This window comes from Ylistrum balloti, unplaced genomic scaffold (assembly GCF_031769215.1).
Source record: "Ylistrum balloti isolate Yb309-2 unplaced genomic scaffold, AGI_CSIRO_Ybal_v1 Utg370420, whole genome shotgun sequence".
NCBI classification, from domain to species: domain Eukaryota; kingdom Metazoa; phylum Mollusca; class Bivalvia; order Pectinida; family Pectinidae; genus Ylistrum; species Ylistrum balloti.
In genome coordinates, this window is record NW_026782284.1 from 927185 (window position 1) to 953673 (window position 26489).

Genomic DNA, 26489 nt, shown 5'->3' on the forward strand with positions numbered 1-26489 from the left:
ACTACCATTACTCCTACTGGTATGACTGTACACTACCATTACTCCCACTGGTATGACTGTACACTACCATTACTCCTACTGGTATAACTGTACACTACCATTACTCCTACTGGTATGACTGTACACTACCATTACTCCCACTGGTATGACTGTACACTACCATTACTCCCACTGGTATGACTGTACACTACCATTACTCCCACTGGTATGACTGTACACTATCATTACTCCCACTGGTATGACTGTACACTACCATTACTACCACTGGTATGACTGTACACTACCATTACTCCCACTGGTATGACTGTACACTACCATTACTCCTACTGGTATAACTGTACACTACCATTACTCCCACTGGTATGACTGTACACTACCATTACTCCCACTGGTATAACTGTACACTATCATTACTCCCACTGGTATGACTGTACACTACCATTACTCCCACTGGTATGACTGTACACTACCATTACTCCCACTGGTATAACTGTACACTATCATTACTCCCACTGGTATGACTGTACACTACCATTACTCCCACTGGTATGACTGTACACTACCATTACTCCTACTGGTATGACTGTACACTACCATTACTCCCACTGGTAAAACTGTACACTACCATTACTCCTACTGGTATAACTGTACACTACCATTACTCCCCTGCTATGACTGTACACTACCATTACTCCCACTGGTATGACTGTACACTACCATTACTCCCACTGGTAAAACTGTACACTACCATTACTCCCACTGGTAAAACTGTACACTACCATTACTCCCACTGGTATAAGTGTACACTACCATTACTCCCACTGGTATAACTGTACACTAACATTATTCCCCCTGATACAACTGTACACTACCATTAGTCAACCTGGTATAACTGTACACTACCATTACTCCCCCTGGTATGACTGTACACTACCATCACTCCCACTGGTATGACTGTACACTACCATTACTCCCACTGGTATAAGTGTACACTACCATTACTCCCACTGGTATAACAGTACACTAACATTATTCCCCCTGATATAACTGTACACTACCATTAGTCAACCTTGTATAACTGGACACTACCATTACTCCCCCTGGCATAACTGTACACTACCATTACTCCCACTGGTATAACTGTACACTAGCATTACTCCGACTGGTATAACTGTACACAAACATTAGTCCCCCTGTTATAACTGTACACTTGCATTACTCCCACTTGTATCAATGTAAACAAACATTAGTCTCCCTGCAATAACTGTACACCAACATTAGTCACTCTGTTATAAATGTACACTAACATGAGTCCCCCTGGTATAACTGTTCACTAACATCAGTCGACCTTGTATAACTGCACACTGCCATTAGTACCCCTGGTATAACTGTACTCTAACATTATTCCCCTTGGTTTAACTGTACACTAACATTAGTCCCTGTGGTATGACTGTAAACTAACATTAGTCACCGTGGTTTAACTGTTCACTAACATTAGTCCCCGTGGTTTAACTGTACACTTACATTAGTCCCTGTGCTATAACTGTACACTAACATTAGTCCCCCTGGTATAATTGTACACTAACATTAGTCCCCCTGGTGTAACTGCACATTATTATTAGGCCCTCTAATATAACTGTCCACTAACATAAGTCCTCCTGGTATCACTCTACACTTACATTAGTTCAAATTGTATAACTGTACACTACCAACAGGCTCCCTGGTATAACTGTACACTAACATTACCCCCCTGGTTTAACTGTACACTAACATTAGTCCCCCTGGTATAACTGTACACTACCAACAGAACCCTGGTATAACTGTACACTAACATTACTCCACCAGGTATAACTGTACACTACCATTAGTCCCCCTGGTATAACTGAACACTAACATTAGTCCAAATGGTATTACTGTACACTACCAACAGTTTCCCTGGTATAACTGTACATTAACGTTATCCCCCCTGGTTTAACTGTACACTAACATGAGTCCCCCTGGTGTAACTGTACACTAACATTACTCCCCCTGGTATAACTGAACACTAACATTAGTCCAAATGGTATTACTGTACACTACCAACAGGTTCCCTGGTATAACTGTACATTAACGTTATCCCCCCTGGTTTAACTGTACACTAACATGAGTACCCCTGGTGTAACTGTACACTAACATTACTCCACCTGGTATAACTGTACACTAATATTACTCCACCTGGTATAACTGTACACTACCAACGGAACCCTGGTGTAACTGTATACTAACATTACTCCACCTGTAATACCTGAACACTAACATTACTCCCCCTGGTATAACTGTACACTAACATTATTTACCCTAGTATCACGGTACGCTAACATTAATCTACCTGGTATAACTGTACACTACCATTACTCCACCTGGTATAACTGTACACCCACATTAGACACCCTGGTACAACTACACAATAACAGTAGCCCCAATGGTATAAGTGCACATTAACATTAGTCACCCAAGTAAAAATGTAAACTAACATATGTTAACCTGGTAAATCTGCACAATAACATTACTCCCTCTGGTATCACTGTACACTAACATTAGTACTCCTGGGTAACTGTAAAGAAACATTAGTTTTCCTGGTATCACGGTACACTAACATTAGTCTCCCTGGTATCACTGTACACTAGCATTAGTCCACCAGTTATAACTGTACAATAACATGAGTCCCCCTGGTATAACTATTCACTAACATCAATCGACCTTGTATCAATGCAGACTAACATTAGCCCCCCTTGGTATCACCGTAAACTATCATTTGTCCCACTGATATAACTGCACACTAACATTTGTCCCCTGGTATAAATAAACACTAATATTAGTCCCCCTGGTATAACTGTACACTAACATTAGTCCCCCTGTTATCATTGTAAAGTAACATTAGTCTTCCTGGTATCAAAGGTACACTAAGATTAGTCTACTTGATATCACTGTACAATAACATTTGTCCCCCTGGTATAACTGTACACTACCATTAGTCCCCCTGGTATAACTGTACACTAACATTAGTCTCTCTGGTATAACTGTACTCTAACATTTGTCCCCTGGTATAACTGTACACTAACATTAGTCCCTCTGGTATTATTGTACACGAACATTAGTCCACCAGTTATAACTGTACAATAACATTTGTCCCCCTGGTATAACTGTACACTACCATTAGTCCCCCTGGTATAACTGTACACTAACATTAGTCCCCCTGGTATAACTGTACACTAACATTTGTCCCCTGGTATAACTGTACACTAACATTAGTCCCTCTGGTATTATTGTACACGAACATTACTCCACCAGTTATAACTGTACAATAACATAAGTCCCCCTGGTATAACTATTCACTAACATCAATCGACCTTGTATCAATGCAGACTAACATTAGCCCCCCTTGGTATCACCGTAAACTATCATTTGTCCCACTGATATATCTGTTCACTAACATCAGTCGACCTTGTATAACTGTACACTGCCATTAGTACCCCTGGTATAACTGTACTCTAACATTATTCCCCCTGGTTTAACTGTACACTAACATTAGTCCCTGTGGTATGACTGTAAACTAACATTAGTCACCGTGGTTTAACTGTTCACTAACATTAGTCCCCGTGGTTTAACTGTACACTTACATAAGTCCCCCTGGTGTAACTGCACATTATTATTAGGCCCTCTAATATAACTGTCCACTAACATAATCCCTGTGGTATAACTGTACAGTAACATTAGTCCCGATGGTATAACTATACACTACCAACAGACCTCTGGTATAACTGTACACTAACATTAGTCCCCCTGGTATCACTGTACACTAATATTAGTCCCCCTGACATAACTGTATGTTAACATTAGTCCCCCAGGTGGAACTGTACACTTATATTAGTCCCCCTGGCATAACTGTACACTAACCTTACTCCCTATTTAATAACTGTACACTAACATTATTCCTCCTGGTATAACTGTACACAAACATTAGTCCCCCTGGTGTAACTTTGAAATAACAATAGTCCTCTTTGTATCACGGTACACTAACATTAGTCTCCCTGGTATCACTGTACACTAACATTAATTTCCCTGGTATAACTGTACACTATCATTAACCCCTGGTTTAACAGTACACTAACATAAGTCCACCTAGTATTACTGCACACTAAAATTACTCCCCCTTGTATCACCGTACACTATCATTAGTACCCCTGGTATTACTGTACACCAACATTAGTCCCCCTGGTATAATAGTAAACTCATATTAGTCCCTCTGGTATCACTGTACACTAACATTAGTGCCCCTGGTATAACTGTACACTAATATTAGTCCTCCTCTTATAAATGTACACTAACATTAGTCCCAATTGTGTAACTTTACACTACCATTATTTCCCCTGGTGTAACTGTAACCTTGGTGTTAATGTAAAGTAACATTAGTTCCCCTGGTTTAACTGTACACTAACATTAGTCATCCTAGTATAACTGTACACTACCACAAGTACATCTTTTATAACTGTACTCTAACATTAGTCCCCCTGGTATAACTGCACACTAATATTACTCGAATGGTATCACACCACACTATCATGAATCCCCCAGGTATAACTGCACACTAGCATTAGCCCCCCTAGTATCACTGTTCACTAACATCAATCGACCTTATATAACTGCACACTAACATTAGCCCCCCTCCCCCCCTAGTATCACTGTACACTAACATTTGTCGACCTGTTATCACTGTACAATAACATCTATCCCCTGGTATGAATGGACATTAACATTAATCACCCGGTATAACTCTACATCAACATTAGTCGTCCTGGTATAACTGCACATTCACATTAGTCCCCCCTTTATCACTGTACACTACCAGTCCCCCTAGAAAAAAATATACAATATCATTATTCCCCCTGGTATCACTGTACACCAACAATAGTCCTCTGGTAAAACTGTACACTAATATTAGTCCTTCTGGTATTACTTTACACTAGAATTAGTCCCCCTGGTATAACTGCACACTAAAATTACTCTCCTGTTTATCACGCACACTAACATTACTACCCCTGGTATTACTATACACTAACAATAGTCCCCCTGGTATCAATATACAATAACATTACTCAAGCTGTTGTAGCTGTTAAGTAACATTAGTCCTCCTGGTATCACGGTACACTAGCATTAGTCTCCCAGGTATCATTGTACACTAGCATTAGTCCCTCTGGTATAACTGTATACTAAGATTAGTCCCAAGGTGTAACTATACACTAACATTAGACCCGCTGGTATAACTGTACACTAACATTAGTCCCATGGTGTAACTGTACACTAACATTAGTCCCCCATGTATTACTATACACTAACATAAGTCAACCTGGTTTAACTGCACACTAAAATTACTCCCCTGTTTATCACCGTACACTAACATTAGTAATCCTGGTATTACTATACACTAACATTAGTCCCCAGGTATCGCTGTACACCAACATTAATCACCCTGATGTAATAGTAAACTCATAACTGTACACTAATTTAGTCCTCGTGGTATAGCTGTCCACTACCATTAGTCCCCCTGGTATAACTGTGCACTAACATTAGTTCCCTGGTATAACTGTACACTAAAATTAGTCCAAATGGTATAAATGTAGAGTATCATTAGTCCCCCTTTATAACTGTACACTAATTTTGTCCCCGTGATATAGCTATCCACTACCATTAGTCCCGCTGGTATAACTGTGCACTAACATTTGTCCGACTGGTATAGCTGTTCACTAACAGTAGGCCCCCCCCCCCCCCCCCCCGGTATAACTGTACACTACCATTAGTACACCTTGTATAACTGTACACCAACATCAGTCCCGCTGGTTTAACTGCACACTAACATTAGTCCCCGTGTTATCACTGTGCACTAACATTACTCTCCTTGGTACACCTGTACACTAACATTAGTACCCCTTGTGTAACTGCACACTAACATTACTCTCCCTGGTATCTCCGTACACTAACATTAGTCCCCCTGGTATAACTGTGCACTAACATTAGTCCCCCTGGTATAACTTTACACTAACATAAGTCCCCGTGGTATAACTGTACACTAACATTAGTTCCTCTTGTATAATTGTACACTAACATTAGTCCCCCTTGTATAAATGTACAATAACATTAGTCCCCATGATATAACTATACACTAGCATATGTCCCTCTGCTATAACTGTACACTAACATTAGTCCGCCTTAGTATAACTGTACACTTACATTAGTACCTATGGTATAACTGTACACTAACATTAGTACCCCTGGTATAACTCTACACTAAAACTACTCCCCCTAGTATAACTGTACACTAACATTTGTCCCTCCTGTATAACTGTACACTAACATTAGTCCCCCTTGTATAACTCTACACTAACATTAGTACTCCTGCTATAGCTGGAAACTAATATTAATGCCCCTGGTACAACTCTACACTAACATTAGTCGCCTTGGTATAACTGTGCACTAACATCAGTTTCCTGGTATCACTGTACACTAACATTAGTCCCCCTAGTATCACTGTACACTACCATTAGTCCCTCTGGTATAACTGTACATTAACATTAGTCCCCGTGGTATAACTTACATTAACATAAGTCCCCCTGATATCACTGTACACTAGTATTATTCTCCCTAGTATCACTGTACACTACCATTAGTCCCTCTGGTATAACTGTACATTAACATTAGTCCCCGTGGTATAACTGTACACTCCCATTAGTACCTCTGGTATAACTGTACACTAACATTAGTCCCCCTGGTATCACTGTACACCAACATTAGTCCCCGTGGTATAACTATACACCAACATTAGTCCCTCTGGTATCACCGTACACTAACATTAGTCCCCCTGGTATCACTGTACACCAACATTAGTCCCTCTGGTATAACTGTACATTAACATTAGTCCCCGTGTTATCACTGTGCACTAATATTAGTCCCCCTTCTACAACTGTACACTATCATTAGTCCCGCTTGTGTAACTGCACGCTAGCATTACTCATCCTGGTATCTCAGTACACTAATATTACTCACCCTGGTATAACTGTAAACTCCCATTAGTACCCCTGGTATAACTGTACACTAACACTACTCCCCCTAGTATATCTGTACACTAACATTAGTCCCCCTGATATAACTATACACTAGCATTTGTCCCTCTGGTATAACTGTACACTAATTTAGTCCCCGTGGTATAGCTGTCCACTACCATTATTCCCTCTGGTATAACTGTGCACTAATATTTGTCCCCCTGGTATAACTGTTCACTACAATTAGTCCCCCTGGTATAACTGTACACTAACATTAGTCCCCTTGGTATAACTGGTCCTCCGTTAGAAACGTAAACTAATATTCATTCCCCCTTGTATAAATCTACACCAATATCAGGCCCTCTGATATAACTGTCAATAACTGTAGGTCCCTTTGGTGTATATTTTGGCTATGATAGATACTTTTCTGTTTTCCTCTTTAATAATGTAAATACTAGGAATTGTGTAAACTTATACAATTGTTCATTATGTGACATGTTTTTCTTTTATAATAAATCACTGATGCAATATCTTAATCTTTTTTTGGTTTAATTCAACGACCCAATTGTTTAATAATAAATCCATGTATTGCGTTTTCCTCGAAGTATCGGCCCTGGTATGAGAGGGACCCGATAACGCACAGTTTGTGGCTGCCGTTACACAGTGACACGTGTTATCATACAGGCTACAAGTACCCTTTATACAGACCGGCACCTGCAAATTCTGTTTCTGAAATAACATATTGTCAATTCAAACAGCGGTAACACGCAGGTCCAAACCCAACGGAGAAGACTTACATCTAAAACTTTGAAGACACTATCATTCAGAACAAAAAGAAAGTGTTTGGCATGAAGACATTGATAATGTCTTTTGTACAGGGAGAAGGATTCAGCCACATTTTTTAACTTTCAAACGTTCATAATTCTATACAAATTTCCCAGTTTGTGGTATTGGATAAAACCGTTTCATTTCACTGACATGAACTGCCTTGTAAGAAACGATTTTCAAATGTCTTTGATAACAACTTATTTTCTAGAAGTTACAGGAAAGGATGCTTTATCTTTCTGGAGTAAGATTTTCCTGTAATATACCGAAATGTTATATAGATGGTATAATTGCGATCCAAGTATAATACTCTGATAAGCTGTCTCATTCCAGATATATGACCATCAAAAGACACGGAATATCTTACTATTGTTTTTAGATGGTATTCATAGATTATAGGATATTGGTTGTTGAAGATAATGTACCAAATTGGATGTCGCTTTGAAAATGACAGAAAGCGAAATAATTGATTCTCAAACCTCTCTTAAATGTATTTAAATTCTAATAAAATCCTATTCATTTTGCATTCATATAAGTACATATATGTATGTTTTGATGATTTGTCCAGCCTACCTTAATATCTATCTCTACACAAAATGTTACAACGAGGCTCTTCAGAGTAATTGAGCTTTAAACATCTTCATAAAGTTGGTCAAACTCAATCAGCAAAGAACTAGCAAAGATATCAACAAACAACCAAACCAATCAAACATGCTACTGCAGACATATCTAATCCAACATATCCCTCTATCTAATGTTACAAAGATGGTTATAGCAGCCAAGTGCTTTTCCCAAGGTTAATGGGGGTAATACAAAATCATAGCCGACTTAGGAATTTCGTTTATCACTTTTTCTAAAACAAATCTAAATTTCAGCTATATTTGTGTAATCTTTCGAAATCCTTTTTCATTTGAGACTCAGCATTTCCAGAATTAGGATCAGAATGACTTGTGCAATAAGATGAAACAGTTTCAATAAAATGTAACCTATTGAAAGATCAATAAAAAAGTAAAAATCTGACAATATTCAACATACATTCCTCGCCTTTTTTCTTAACTTCAAATGTAACCGTTTCGTTAAGATTTTAACATCTACATAATGTACCATGCAGCATAGTGAAAACCCTATTTGAGGAAAAGTATTTTTTTTTTTTTTTTTTTTGAAAACAAGAAGTATATAGATCGCTCTTGCATTAAACACGTAGTTTAAACTAAAACCGATTTCAAAATATGAATTAAGCTCACAAAGAATAACTGAACTTTGTCCTTATAGCGTGTTCTGCTCACAAAAGCGGTCCTGTTTTCGCTTCATTGAATAAACGACGATTTCGTTCCGTACATTTCATAGATCCTTGTGATATGATGTGTATGTAAACTCAGTTAACGGATAACCTAGGGTCATGGCATTGATTGAAACAAATTTCTGTAAACGAAATACTGATAAGAATTTTAGTGATATTTCATTTTTGCGTTTGCAAATTTGTTACGTTGTTTTTCCAATATTGTGTTATGGTACACTATACCATTATGATAAAATCATGTGACACAATGTAACTATTATAATGTGATCCATGGCTAGTCTTACTGACCTCCAATGACATAAATCTCTTCAACTACGAGATATTTGATTTCAATTTTTCTGAGTATTGATCAAATATTGTACTTTTAAATCAACCTCTTTCTAGGTAACATGGATATAACCTATGTATTGATAGAGAGTGACATTCGTTACTCTGGAAAGTGATCGGAAATACCGCATTACGAGTTTCCCACATATTCTAAATGCCACCTTATTCTACACGGAATGCATGCATCGATTCTGAAATAGTGTATTGACCTCCATGGCGTAAAATTATTTTCACTTGATCTGTGATTTAATTTATCTCGAGTTCTATTTCTTTGGTATGTGAATGGTTTATAACATATTCAACGAAAAGGGGTTCTGCATGTATTTAACCTCTAAGGCATCAATTAATCGTCACAACAACTGCATCAACAAAAGACATAACACGTGAAATTCGACCTCTAGGGCGCTTCACACACATTAAAACGCACACAAAATAGTCCGTTATTGTTTTTATAATGATTCAATTTTGATATGGATTTCTATCAGTTGATAACTTACTTGTTCGTTACTAGCTCAAATTGAAAATAAACTTTAATATTTCCACGACTTCCGCGTTCTAAATTGCCAAATTTGTATCCTTTTCAACGACATTTCATCACATATCATATCATTACGCTCAACCCACCGAAATCGTAAATACGCATACTTTGCTTCAAAACTAACGCACGTTTTTTTTTTTTTTTTTCTTTCTTTCATTCTTTCTGTCTTGTTTTTTGATAAGCACTTTTACTAGTGTACATTTCAATTTTGCTTAACAATGTATATCCCTCTTTATTTATCATCGTTAAAAAAATAACTTGCCGACATACTAGTAACTTTATCCCATCGACATACTGGTGACTTTATTATATCGACATACAAATGACTTTATCCTATCGCCATACAGGTAACTATATCATATCGACATACTGGTGACTTTATCCTATCGACATACTGGTGACTTTATCCCATCGACATACTGGTGACTTTATTATATCGACATACAAATGACTTTATCCTATCGCCATACAGGTGACTATATCATATCGACATACTGGTGACTTTATCCCATCGACATACTGGTGACTTTATTATATCGACATACTGGTAACTTTATTCTATCGACATACTGGTGACTTTATTATATCGACATACTGGTGACTTTATCCTATCGACATACTGGTGACTTTATTATATCGACATAATGATGACTTTATGCTATCGACATACTGGTGACTTTATCCTGTCGACATACAGGTTAAATTATCCTATCTTAGCTGAATATGTTCTTTCATATCATTGGTGACCTTTTGAACGATTTCATAACTTGAATTTCACAATCCTGTACATGTAGGCAAATTCTTCTTCTCTTTCTTTGTTTTTTTTTTTTACATAATTAATGCTTCTAATTTTGTCAGTTGCTGTCAATGTATCAAATATTCCTCAGTCACTGGTCATCACCTTAGTGCTTATGTATCAATTTACATTGTTGCAGGTGTCATCATTGTTATTCATACGGAGATGTCGAAGAGAAGTTCACGATAGTGCTGATAATTTTTAAAACAACAGTTAGCGTTGAATGACAAACTTACAATTTAGCCTTATATCTTATGTAAAATTTACCTTCAATCAAGTCGAGATTCCACATTCCATGTAAATGTTATGCGTTCGTTTGTCTAATGTATGTAGAGGAACACAATTATATTGTGAATGTTTTTGCTCTATAAATCAAATGTATATTGTAACTAAATATGCAATAGAAGAATCTATTATCACATTTTTTTTATCAAACTATGCCATTTCATGTTCATGGCATTCAGCTGATTAATACAAATATGTATGATATTTCACAGATATTTCAATGATTTATTTTTTTATTACTCAGTATTTTATGGACATCCGAAATTTGCGTTATAGAATATAGATAAGTGTCAATATATTTCACAAAATATTAAGAGGAAAAAAACAGAATTGTATGTTAGTTACCTTAATTTGTAATGTACCTAAAATTTGTTTGCAGACACATTTGAGTACCACCTGTTCATGGGCAGTCCCCGGCAGTGGTGTTCAACTTCGTGCATTAAAACAAAGCGTGTTTCTACAACAGCGGGAGTGCTTGACGTTCAATCAAGTCATTGGAATTAATTTTATCAACCAATTGATTATCATTCATCGTGACACTTTGATGTTTTAAAGGAACATATGTGGTATTCATTTCACCACGTGTGCGTTCAGATTCAATTAAAGGTCTATCTACAACAATGATTTTTGTTGTAATTTAGAAAATGTGAATTGAAACATTTTAAGAATACTACTTTGTTAAGTTAATGAAACAGTGATAAAGAATTGTTTAGGAAAATAGCTCAACCATCGACAAGTAGTGGGTTTACTTACTTACTTACATACACTCCTACTACTATAACATCCAGGTACGTACACTTGAAGAAGTGAAAATCCTTTAATTAGTATTTAATTGTATCAAGATAGTAATTAAACTATCGAGGACCATATCTACAACTGTTATATATATGTGTGGTTATTAAGTACAAAATATATCTATGCATGTTATTTTTGTTTCTCAACATGAAATAATATTTATAAATAATTGATTACTACAAAATCCATCTATGGTCCTGTAAAGCGCAGCTGACTGCCATTATGTATGGGTGGAGCAAGGTCAGGTTGGAGTTACGTGATCCTAATACACAATCACTCATCCGTGAAAACGTATTATAGGTAACTGCTGTGAATGATTGAATGAATGAATAAACTAAACTAGTTGTTCTCTGTTTAGAAAATATCTAGAGTACATTTCAAGTCATATTTGTGCATAAAATACGACAAGAGGTCAAACCAACAGGGAAATGGTGCCAAGGTTCCTGTGCATACGTAGTAGTCTTGATACAACATAAAGTGGACCAGCAGAATATACGCTTGTCTGGTCACACACAGTCTTTGAAGTTGTTATGCTGATGGTTACAGTGTTGCAATTTGATTCAGTCTAAATCGTTATCAATCAGTTTGTAAAACGCAGGAAAAAAAATATATATATAAAAAACAAAAAAACATAAGGATATGGATTGATTTTAGATGAGATGTCACCGGTAGATTAACGGCCCTCTATCTAATGTTTCATAGGATTGGCTTACTGTAAAAGCTAACCTATTAATGACACGTGTGTTGTAATTATAAATACTGACAAAAGTATCTAAAATTATTTTTGAGATTACATCAAAGCAAGCTTTAATTCCTGGTATATTTATGTACACGCTCTCACTTTATTTGTTACGATGTCTGCTCATAGTATATTAGTTCATTCTTACATACCATTTCTAAAGGTACAATTTTATATGCTTTAAAGTCCTATTTTGCGTGGTTTCTCAATCAATATTTCATAGGATTAATATTAGGCAACAAATCTACTGATAGATTAATTCGTGGATTTTGAGTTCCCATGAAATCATCCAAAATAAATCCACCATGAAAATTAATAATTGTGCAATTTTTATATCTTTTCTTAAAAAAAAACAACCTTTTTTTTATGAAATTATCTATTAAGCAAAGTTGATGAAATGCCTGTTCAGTATCTCATCTTTCCAATCAATACATATAAGCAAATCTCTATACATAAGCTGTTTCATATGAATGATTGTTGTTAGTATATGTCTTTTGTGACCAAACAAGTAGGAACTACATAGTTTTCATTATTATATCAATTCATCAGTTTAATTTTTTTTTCTATTTTCAAAGTTTCTCTTCACGTATCTTAGTTTTGATTATTATGGAAACACATTTCCACAAAGATCACAGTAAAAGAACACACAGTGAATATTAGAAATACCATACTTTAGACAATGTTTAAACAAATTTGCAACGTTGATAACTCAAAACATGTTTAGCATGACAATAAGGACTTACTATCAAATAACAAATACTGATTACCTTAATAATAACGGTTTTATTGGCTCTAATTCAATAGAATAAGCTCAATTTACTACCATTTATTGATCGCACAATACATTTTCCTCCAGCGTATTTCTTTTTTTTTTATGTTTTCTGAATTTTTTCAAAAGGAGTTTAGTTTTTAGGTGCATGTTGATGATATAAATCGGTGACCCAGTATTAATTTGATAATATGTATTAGGCAAGTTGGATATCACTTTGCAAAGCTTTTTGCTTCTTTCATGTGATAAGTATGCTATATGTTCTGTTATATGACCTTATGGATACACACAACCATATCTCGTTTAGGTTACATAATGATTGTATATGCTAATTAATACATATCAATTTCTAGGTAAAGATATAGGTTACAGATAAGGTAAGCATACGATATAGATCGACAAAAAAAACTTTTGACATCTAAGTATATCAAAGGTGAGTTAAGCCAATAGACATATAGATACATAAAAGGCTGATTCTCCTTTCATATCAAGACTTCCTGTGAGGGGGATTTGGGTTTATTTAGCACTTGATTGACAATTAAAAATGTCCGCTGGGGTCGATTTGAGTATATTTTACGCATGACTTAATATTACCCGTTGAACAGTACCGTACTGTCTGCATGAACGTTTGTTTCAAGGTGCACATGCAGAAGAATATGTCTAGGCGTGGCACACGAGACAGCCTGGTCTTCATGTTACCTGAAATTTGACACCTGTATGAGGTAGTTATTACTACAGTTAGGTACATCATAATTACGAAGGGTCTCATGCAAAATAGATCCTTCCTATCAAAGGTGTATCAAAAGTTCGGATCATCTAAACGTTTGCTTTATAATACCACAATAATAGGTTCAAATCTAGAAACCACAAGAAGTCAACTAGGAGACCCCATTACTACGACATGGTTTAACTTGTACGCTAAATTCATTTCAATATGAATAAATTAGTCTCTTCGAAGGCATTAGTGGCGTTACGTAATAATCTTCCAGCTTGGAAGCCCTTCAGTTCAAGATACTCTATAACTTTTGTCTTGTAAATCGTTTAATCTGTTTAATAGGGGTACAATACCCTCCATGTTCCTACTTTGTTTCATTAACGACCAAGAAAACAGCGACGTTTATAATTGAAATTCACTGTAGTTTCCATAGAAGTTCATCGATTTGAAAATATGTTTCTTCTTCAAGCATTTCAACATGTGTTAAATAGTCCAAAGTGTTTTGATATAAAGTAAATGAAAAATAAGCTCAGTGACATCAAACATGTTGTTAAATTCATGTTTTGTCGAGTAGTTGTAATAGAAATGAAGAGCGTAAGTTTTTTGTATGTTCACGTAAAAACAAAACAATCTGCGTAAATTTGAGTTTTAATGCTGATGGCTGAAATATACATATATACATATGCATTGTTGTTAAATTAGATATTATTTATACTGACTAAGCACATATTCTTACCATTAAATTTATAAGTATGATTGATTGATCTCGTCCGAAGCTTGTATCTCTAATAACAAGTTCTACTGGGACAATATACCTTTAATGGCCCATATTCATTATCCATTTCATTATACATTCACTGATGTATCACGGTTATATGTATAAAGATGACTGGTGATCACATTGACGAGTTTGTGCTGAATTTATCAATGAGAGACCACCGATCTTATTCGCATTCATTGTCAAAATACGACTGTTTAAATGTTTTACGTTTCTCCTAAAACAAATCGATCAGTGTAAGATCCTAAGAATTTTGACACAAGTTCGACAGGGTAATTAGCATTGTGACAGTATCTAATGACAAATACTGCTAAATCGTGGTAACAGAACTGACATACATCTCTAGTGAAATTACACAGTTTTGTTAACATTAGTTTACATACAGTTCTGTGATATAAACAATGATTTATCTTTCAATAAGGCATTCCCTCATGCTTGTTTCATTTCAACATGTGTTGCATACGTCCAAAGTGTTTTGATATAAAGTAAATGAAAAATAAGCTAAGTGACATCAAAAGCATGTTGTTAAATTGCAGCTCAGATGCTTGTGTAACGTTAACACTATCATAACAGGCTAGGGTGATTTAAGACATTGCGGCAGATTTAAAAGTCGTCTCTCATCTATGGTCATTATTAACAATACCCTATGGATTGGTCTTATAATTGTTTGGTTTACGTTTCTTTTTTAACTAATGTCTTTCTTTTCTGTAGTTGCTTTTCTCATTACTTCGGTGTTTCGTTTGCATTTATTTGGTGATTGTTTCGAGGTCTCCTTCGTTTATTTATGTCTGTGTTGTTAAATGTTCACATGGTTCGTATGTGTTGTGTGAAGTCCTAACTCTCCGTTCTTCAAGTTTTTGTTGCTTTACTGTACCTTCCGGCGTAATGCTCCCTAATTCGAATGTCTAGGATGAATACCATGCTGTCTTTCATGCACGTTTTTGTTGCTTTCCTGTATATTTCGACGTGATGTTCCCATGGTTCGTATGTCTTGTGTGAATTCCTAGCTTTCCGTCCTGCAAGTTTGTGTTGCTTTACTGTACCTTTCGCTGTAACTTACCTGTTGTTGTCATTCCTTGACATTTCTTGTCTTCTCTGTACCCGTTGTTGTCTGTTCTTAAACTTTGCACTTGTCTTTCCTTAAAGCAACGAGATTTGTCAGTACCTGTTGTCTTTCCTCAAAGGTTTTTGTACTCTTTTAATCCGTTGTTGACTTTATTTAAGATATCATATATGTCACAGTGGTTGCCTTACCTTTTGAATTAGTGTCTTCTTGTGGTTCCTTAAATCTCTTGCCATCTTTCCCTGTGAAGGTTTGTATCTTTTATGACCCCCTTTCTTCATTAGTAGTCTCCTTAATTAGTTTTGTTCTCAGTTCCCATGGTTTATGGTTGATACTGTGTGAAAGAAATATTTGAAAAACGATAAATTATGAATACGTCATTTTGACATCCCCTACGTCAGTTAATTAAATTACAATCAACAACAACTGGCGTTTCCTCATGTGCCTAGAGCAAGCAAAAACAATAACCTACACTAATTCCTTTAAAATGATTATTTTGAGGATGTGGTGATAATTTGCAATGACATACGACCACTATTAAATATTTATGATCTTTCTGACACAATAGGCTTGGATGTTATACATCCGTGTTATAAACAAGCTAGTAAATAAGTGACATTTCCTTCCTGTAAACAGCCGCGGTGATGGTTAACTACAGAGATGGAATTCGATTACGACTTGGAGAGAGACATTTCTCCAGATAAATAAACACAATATCCTTGGCATCATTAATGTAAGACGACAAATGCAAATATTCATTTTATAAAAACACGGAACAAAAGAAAAACAAGAAATAAATAATGAACGCCTACTGACGAAAGATGTTCTGGAATCCATCATAGTATAATTCTCATGAAAATTAAAAACACATCTTCTCAGGGTGCAAATAGAATAATGTCTCTGTGAATCTGTATCGAGTTTAGGTAGAGTTAAATTGTGAAATTAGTCATAAACTAGTTTCCAGCTGCAGTATGTCTGTAATTAGTTGTAAATCTTATTAATTTGTATTTCTACAAAAATTATTTAATGCAATATCATAACGATGACTTTGTTTTATTAAGTCGTCGTACCGAAGAAACTAACATCCACCTGTTAGAGGTCAAGGTGATCCCAAAGGTCGTGTCCTTATAGATCATTTTTCATGCCTTAAACCTCTTAAAATTAAGCGGAACAACCACAACAGTGAGACAAAGAAATGGAACAATACATTAAAATAGTGGTTTATGAGTGAAACAGCCATAAATAGTGGTAAATTTCTGGAACAGCCAAGGTAGCGAGGTAAATAAGTCTAACAGCCGTAACATATTGGTGACGAAAAAGTCGTCATGATCAATACCCAAATGACAAACTATGTGTTTCAGCCATCACAACTTAAGAGTAAAATGTGGTATGTACGGCAGTTTTAAGAATCAAGAAATAATTCTACTGAGTGGAAGCTGATTTAAGCATTATTTCATATAGTATTTTTGACAGTGAAATAATGTAGTTTCCATGTTTTCAATATGTAATAAGATATTACGAAAACTGCTATTAGAGAAAAAACTCTTTCTGGAATCAGAAATCTCCAGAAAAGATATTTGTCGTAAGGACTGTAAGAATCACATATAGAAGGATCTGTCAATATGGCTCCTCAGTATTACTTGTATTGCTTATCATGTACATAGTATTTTTTAAACTGAACCTATTAGATAAAACAAATAAGTAATATGTTTCATGACCATTTTGTGGACCATTTTACTTTGCAGATATTCCTTTAGCTAACATAACTAGCATTCTTAGGCTAAGTCTTTGAGTTCCAAGCTTTACCACATACTGTGATCAAGTGCATTTTGGTTATAAAAAAGTTTCCGTAATGCATGATGCGTGCAGACACTAATTAGGATATATAGCTTTTTAATTGATTATCGTTTAACCTTTAACGTTAATTAATTTTAAACAATTCATGACATTCTGTCTGTAAACTTCAATTAGCAATACCGAGCCGTATTTCTTGAGCCTTCCTTTATTATGTGCTAGTGATAGATGTCTAATTAATTCGTCGATGTCGTCACATGCTGATCAAATGTGAAATATTCTCCGCAGTGGTCGTGTGCTAATGCAAACTTTGTTATGGGAACACATTTCTGAAACAAACCCAAACATTTCTGATCTTTCTTAATATTGCATTTTCGCTAAATTATTTTGTTTGAAAATGAAAGACAATGTATCAGATGTTATTTTAAAAGATGACATAGATGTGAATTCGTGGCCTTTTAACTGCTCGTAAACGAATGATATCAAGCATAGCTTTGTAATATAAGAGGATGCAATGTTAGAGCGATTCAGAACGAGAAAATTTTTTTACAGGGCAAATTCGCTTGTGGTCTGAAAGGTGATGTAGAAATATATTGCAGTTGATTAGATATCCAAATAAATCTCTCTTTTTCATATTTTGCCCTAGTTTTATGGAATTTGAATTTGGATTATACTGATGTATTAGGCACCAATTGACGTAATTGTATGATTTAATTGAATATAACATTTTTCATGTTTATGATGATACATATAAATAAACATTTGATAATTAGTTTGCATTGTATAACATCACATCATTCAGCTGTTTAAATTTCTTTATCAATTGTAAATAATATATCAATGTACTTTTTAGTTTTGTCTTTGGCTGTGAACACAACGAAATTCATAGTTCGTACTCACACGATACTAAAACAAATGTAAACTAGACTAGAATCTGTCATATGTCCCTATTATTATGGTAATTAATATTTTAATTGTCTAATATTTCCTCCATTGATTACAAATTATTCATGGGGTTTACATATTGTTACCTTTTCTCTGAAGATGTTGTGCAATACAGAATATATCTGTCATGTATGGTTATTGATTTAGTCTTGAATCTTGTGGTTTGTCATATTATCCTTGTCTTTTTTATATCAAGATTTTGCTACCTTGACAATGCATGATCACCTTGAAAATTCGATGAAATATGCCTCTCCGTTTCTTGCCCTTGCTGCCATGTTATTTGTTAAAATTTTCGATAAAACATTCTTTATACTTTGAATGTTGGTACTACTTGATCAATGTTAAGATGGATAATTCTACCATCAACTGTAAAATCATTAAGCGTGTTCTGCTTTTATCAACAATATCCGCCATGCAAATCTAGGTTAATCCCAGAACATAATTTCTCGTTCTTAAATGAGAACAGATATAAAACAATAGAACCAGCAGGTAAGCTAACGAACATCAAACACGTCCAACTTGATACCGCTTAAAGAATTTGTATATTTCCCAATAAGAGCACTAAGTTTAAGGTTATACATTTAAGATTTGAAAAGAAAGACACTCACACTTTTTCATAATTCAGAGTGAGATACAGTAGATCCAAATAATGAGCTAAACTGCATCATACAGCTGTTTCATCCTTCTAGGACTCGTCAGTGATGCTACATCATACAGCTGTTTCATCCTTCTAGGACTCGTCAGTGATGCTACATCATACAGCTGTTTCATCCTTCTAGGACTCTTCAGTGATGCTACATCATACAGCTGTTTCATCCTTCTTGGACTCTTCAGTGATGTTACATCATACAGCTGTTTCATCCTTCTAGGACTCGTCAGTGATGCTACATCATACAGCTGTTTCATCCTTCTAGGACTTGTCAGTGATGCTAAAACATACAGCTGTTTCATCCTTCTTGGACTCATCAGTGGTGCTAAGGGTCTACATTTTGAGGCTTAGGAGCCAACTGAGGGAAATCGAAAGTGATCGAAAGAAAAGTCAATATCTAGACTAGCCCAGTAATCAAATAGGTTTGGTAATTTCTATACATCAGATAATTTTAGAACAACGTCAAGTAGATGTGCATATTCTGAACCGTGCCACTATTCGAATGAATTAAACCGTGGCATGCATTTTATGACAAGCCTCGAGGACTAATTCAGATGTATGATGCGGGTTTGTTCTTATTTTGTGCACTCTGTACCTGTAAATAATTTCATATCATGAATGACTAGCTCATGTGATAACATGATACTTCAATATATTTCTTCATCGATATTGAGCAGCGCTATTGTGTCACAAACAGTTTTTTATACTTTGGTACTAGGCCTTATAAAATATACAGTGAACAATAATGTAAATGCTTTAGGCTACAATCTATTCCATATCTATTCGGCAATCAATTGATATCAGGTCTGCATTAATACGACTTCTTTAGACTACTAATATTTCACGATAAACGTTTAATATCTATTTTTGCTGATATATACATAAGAAACAATCGATTTTTTTAAAACTTCGACAATCAAATAAAAATAAGTAAGCAATTTTGCTAAAGTGAATTCAAAATGTGCACAAATAATATTAGGTGTAACTGAATAATAGATGATACACATTTAATCTTTTCAAAATGTAACTAAATGTATTTTAAAGTTACCACAACTATGTCTTCAGCGTGTGTGCACACCTCAGCTGAGCTGTTCTGATAGTATAGGTCGGAAAGGGTGGTCTACACCCGCCTCCATACAAAGGTAGTATCAATTATGTGACTTTTGGCAGTAACATTAACCAGAAGCTTTGTTAAGTTTTCTTAACTTATATAACCTTTTCATAACTATATTTTAACACCATTAATTAGAAAATCCTATAACAAAACAAACGTTATATCTCAGTAAGAAATCGTATCCCTACTAGGTGCTGGAATGAATTTAGAAAGTTGTGGAAAGATATGTCTTTTTGCTTTCTAATATAATGTATTTTTTATTAAGCAAACAATGCCAGATATATCTTGGCACTGTTTATACTATAGGCTACTTGTGTGAACGTGCGAAAGACATTATTACATGTCCCATACTTTATGTATGTTCATGAATGATATGTATACATACACGATAGATAATAGCGACATTGTCAACCTGTTTGATGTAAGTCAGATACCGGTCACGGACCATAGAGAAGGTCCAGTGTTATCTTTAAAGGTGAAAGGTCATCACAGGGGTCACGTTTCGTTGGACTGTTTTAACCCTTCTAAATCCGACCTCCGCTACAACTATGATGCAATGAATGGGTTTCCGATAGTACCTCCTCGTAGTAAGGGGGTGTAATAAGTTGAGGTTATTACAGAAGATCAAAAGATTCTTCCTGGGTAGATATAATTAACATTGATAGACTGCAAAAACTCTAGACATTGTATAACAGTGTAGGTTATTGTTTATCAAAGTAGACATTATCAGCAAAGACGGGTTATCAGCCAATTAGGCGCTTTAATAGCCAAATAGTTAAGGATTCCGCGGAGGAAAAGTTGGGCCAAATAAAGAGGACAGAGAACGACACAATTGTTATCAGACAGATATGTTTAAGGAAGATGATGAGTAGACAATTAACGATAAATCAAACAATGAACTAGACAATTAAACCACAAGGTTGTCGCCGACCAAACATCAATCAGTCAAAAATCAAATAATGCTCGCAGTTGGCTGGTTGTAACGTCCCGTGGAATCGACGGAATCAGATCGCTCCATGTTCTGTCAACTTTGTATTAAATAGCTCTATATTTAAAACACTAATTACAACGAAAACAAAGTACACATAAAACGGTCCTTATAAAAATCTTACGGTCGCTAATGTCAAGATAGGGCCTTGAGGAAATATTAAAAGTAAAAATGTATAACAAAGTGTTACATTTGTTCTATTTCTATGCCTTATATTTCTAAATAAACTCAGCATTTGGTTTAATTGCATTTAATCTTTTTTTTTTTTCGTATTACGATAAGCTATATTTATATATACAGTATATTGACCTACTTCTTCCATCAACGATATCTGCCACGTAAATCTTGGTCAATGTCACGCTCTCAGCACGTCTAGATATATAGATCGAGAATATTTCTGAATAATATCACTAAGACGACCCATGATTTTTATCATCCTGCATCTCTTGAAAGCCTGTGTTGTGAGTTTATCTGTCAGGTGACAAATGCATAACAAATGGAATAGTATAAAGAAAAAGGAAAGCTATGAAAAGATGCTAAAAATCTTTAGATCAAGAAAAAGATGGCAGAATGTGTAACTTTACTTGAAAATTGGGTAAAATCTGGTCTGTCCTAACAATTTGATTATATTTATAATACCCAATTTCATTTTTTCAACAATCTGTGTTACTTTTTATCTATGATCGAAAAATTGAATGTTATTTATGATTATATTACTTAAAGAGAAGCTTCTACAATTGTTTGATCACGTGAAAGAAAGATGACCGTAATCATTGCCAATTTGATCGACATTATTGAACTTAAGGCCTGTCTCCAATGTTAAGGGTTAAAAGACATAGAAGGATAACCGGGAGTTCATAGTGTAAATGTTTATTTTTGTGAAGGCAATAGAAATGACCAGCTGAATGAATGAGGCGTGACTATGTATAAACAGAATGTCATTCCTGTTTTCTACTAAAGGAACAAACATATTGTAATGACATTTTGCAATGATGACAGTCCCATTATACGTATCTAATAAAGAATTTACATCCATAATGATTCACAATAAATAAATAAGCAAATTTCTGCCGGTCATAACAGTTCTTCACGGATATCGCCTGAAAATGAGAGTAAATCCGCTACGTATACCTAGCAGAAATGTAACAATGATAGCACTGCTTGATGTTTGTTGAACATTCATGAAAATGAAAGTAAATCCGCTACGTATACCTAGCAGAAATGTAACAATTTAAGCACGATAGCATTGCTTGATGTTTGTTGAACATTCATGAAAGGTAAGACATTATCGGTGATCTTAAAAGTAGCCCGTAAGGAGGAGCTTGAGGAGGAGATCCAAAAAGATTATCATATAAAGATACAAAATATACCATATATAATCATAGAATACACCAGCAAAGGCCTGCTGGAAAATAAAAGGTTGGCAAAGAGCAATCATCTACCACTGTTCGTTACAATCACTTGATCTGCTTTCGACTCTAAATTCAATAAAATGTGTGGGTATTAAGACTGAATCGTTGAGTTCGGTGGAGGATTATATTAGTTGTTATCATAAATGAAATGAACAAGTTATTGCAACGTGGAAATTGTAACGCATTAGGCACTCCTCCGCCGTCATCTTTACCGCCCTCTTCCGACGCTATCACTTAACGCCGTCTGGCGGCTAAACCATAATACGGTCAATAAGACAAAATTATTTTATTGACAAATACGGAGTTATCGAGCCTGACCTGGCATTGTTATGACGTCAATTACTCTTAACAGATGTATGGATATTTATTCTATTTGTGTCTTGAATCATAATGCTATAAACCCCCTATCAGATCGGGTATGATTGTGCCAGTATAACTCACACGTACTTAACAGGCCAAGGAATGGAATTTCTTTGTTGTTTTTCTCTATCAATCTGGTATATAGCAATTTCCGGTTTAGTAATCTTTTTTGTGTTATTTTGATAATAAAAGTAATGATTTTATAAGATTCAATTGACAAGATATACGTCATCTGTGCTGTAACGATGTCCCTTATTGTTGTTAAGGACTCACACCAATAAACAAAGAAATATAAAAAAAAATCGAAAAAGAAAAAAAAAATACAAAAAGTTAATTTATACAAAATGAGAAAAATAAGATTCAAAGTCAATGTACATACTGTTTGAGTCATGAACTGAAAAGACATAAAAAACTAATGCGAGAAGTCACGAATCCCAAATACAGCAGGAAGTCAAAAATCAGTTCAGGAAGTTCAAGCGTTCTTTGACTCACATGTGACTTCCGCCAGTTGTTAAAGCCAACGGTAGGGTTAGATTTCTCCAGAAATCCGCCTTTTATCTTTTTTGACCTCAGAATGCGTCAATCCTGCGGTGACATACACCTAAACAGATAACTGGATCCGATATTGGGGTATGCACATCCCAGAACGATCAAATTGCCTTGAACTTTTATCTGAAGATCAAAAGACTTATGTACAGAACTGCTTTAATTATCTTATTATCAGTTGTTACATCCGCTTAATTTGTTCTATATTTTAATTGCATGTCGTTAATCCTTAAATGATCTATATAACTTGATTTCTTCAGTAAGCACCTGTACATGCTAAACAAATCAGTAAATACAAACAGATAAACATAATCTTAACCCAAACTCAAATTCAATAATATCATGATAACAAATGAACAAAGACAGATCTACACGGAGACCCCTACAAAAGTGCATGGGGAAAAAAGCAGATGTCCCGGAAGAATAAGTGTCTCTTGTTCATCACCTTTCACCTGCCATGTAAATCTTGGTCAATCCAAGTAATTGATGTATCATTCTCAAATGAGAAGAGAACATACTAGAACGGAACAAACAGGTATACAAACGAGCGCCAAAGACATCCAACTTCGTATACCACAAAAATAACATATTTCTTGATAAGATTTCTCTGACAAATGTATACCCTCCCATAAAACATTCTGGTATTGTCGGAATGCTGGTATACGATGTCCAGAATGAAAACGATTTACATTTCTAAATGCCAGTATGTCAGCAAAATCATATTCCAAACTCAAATTCACTGAAATAAAGGCAAAATACGAACAAAAGATAAATTTACACGGACACTCCTTAAAAAGTACCAGGGAGTAACACCAGTTGTCCCGGAAAAGTAAGCTTCTTTTACTTCATCAAATATAAGTATATCTTTTGTTTTCTAATTTATTTTCAAATAAACATCCGGCAATGTTAACACGTAAAGGTCGTTAGGGACATCAATATACAAGTACATATGTATGTAATTACAGACGAATTCAATGTTTACAGGACTGCGTCGTTATAAAGCCATAATTTACAGCATCACATCTCTACCATTCCATATTGAATTGTAATAGCATTCACAAAACTAACAAAAACACATCACTTTTAAGCATGTGTTGGAAATATATATCAATTACATTTCAATATCCTAGGTTCTGTAAATCATAATCTTTATTGAACAACAATTATTAAAACAAGCTCGATGCTGATATTAACCACTGTTAATGTCCTTGGTTTGCTCCAGTCATTCTAGTTATCAGAAGATGGTAAGGGACTTGTATTTAGCACAGTAATATCAAATGATTCGTAATTCATAGATTCTGTTTTACTTACGCCGCTCTACTATAACAGTAATAACAAAATCGAAACAAGGGAATAATGGGTCAGGAGAACTCTACATCGAGTCAAGAATCCACAATTAGATTTTAAAAGTATAATGAAACATGAATCCAGTAACAGGTACTATACTTCTCGAATAATGGCAAACTGTACCGAAATATCATTGCTGAAAATCTGAAGCGACCAACAGGTAAAACACTGCATTGGCCTGATTATATCGGGCAGACGTGGATTTACATGTCTGGTGCGTGGGATTTAATCTATTTGTATGATATGATCGGACGCTGGACAGATTCACACAGGCACTGTAGCTGTCATTTCAGTGTATAACCACTAACCTATCTCATTTTATGAATAAATTACGTGGTGTGTCTTGTGCTGAACAAACCTTAATTGTTATTATGTAGGAGAATACGGAAAACGCTTAAGTAATTATTGTTGTTAATATCGAGGTTTTCTTTGTTTTATAGCATATTGACTGGTAATTGATATTGAGCAAAAAATATTATCTTTTGACAATGAAAGTATAACGATTTTGACAATGTTAATCCAGGGGATCATTTTGTACAAGTTCATCAAGTGCAACAGAATAATATATCAGTATGTTAGCAGGAGGATGACATTATCCCATCCAGTTGTAGGCGGACATTATCATCTTCAGGTGTAGGAGGAGACATTAACACAGGGTTTATGACGACGGGGGACACAGACAGATCTATGTACATTTGACATAAACTGTTAAAGTTCGCATTGTCTACCCACGTAGAAATCTTTATCTTCTCCTCTTCTGTGGCTTGACTTCACCGAAGTCAAAAAGAAATCTGTCGAACTTTATGAATTGCTGGCAGGTGTCATCGCTAAAATCTCAGTATGGTGTAAGGTCTCGATTTATATCACGATCCTGTAAAAGATAGAAAAGTGAGTCTTCCAATACAGGTTTACAACAAGATAAAGTAAATGATGAAACAACAATTACAGCTGTTTCATCATTTTTTAGACCCGTCAGAGGACCTAAGGGCCTAAAACGTGTGTGTTTGATGGAAGGTGTTTGTGTGTGGTGTGGTGTGGTGTGTGGGGGAGGGGGTGACTGAAGAAATAAAAATTGGTCGACATATTTTTTATAAAAAAACTACAGTTGGAAGCGCATGAATCCAACAAAGCACGGAGTTCCATTTACAATACTGCTGGATTTATACCAACCAAAAGCAAAAATCAAACAAAAAAATGGAACGTCAAATGCATGTGTATATTATGATCTGTCGCTCTTAGTGGAATGAATTAAAACGTGGCATGCATGTTACGGTAAATCCCGGGCACTAACATCATCATTATCTAACAGTCTTAATCTCTAAGATTGT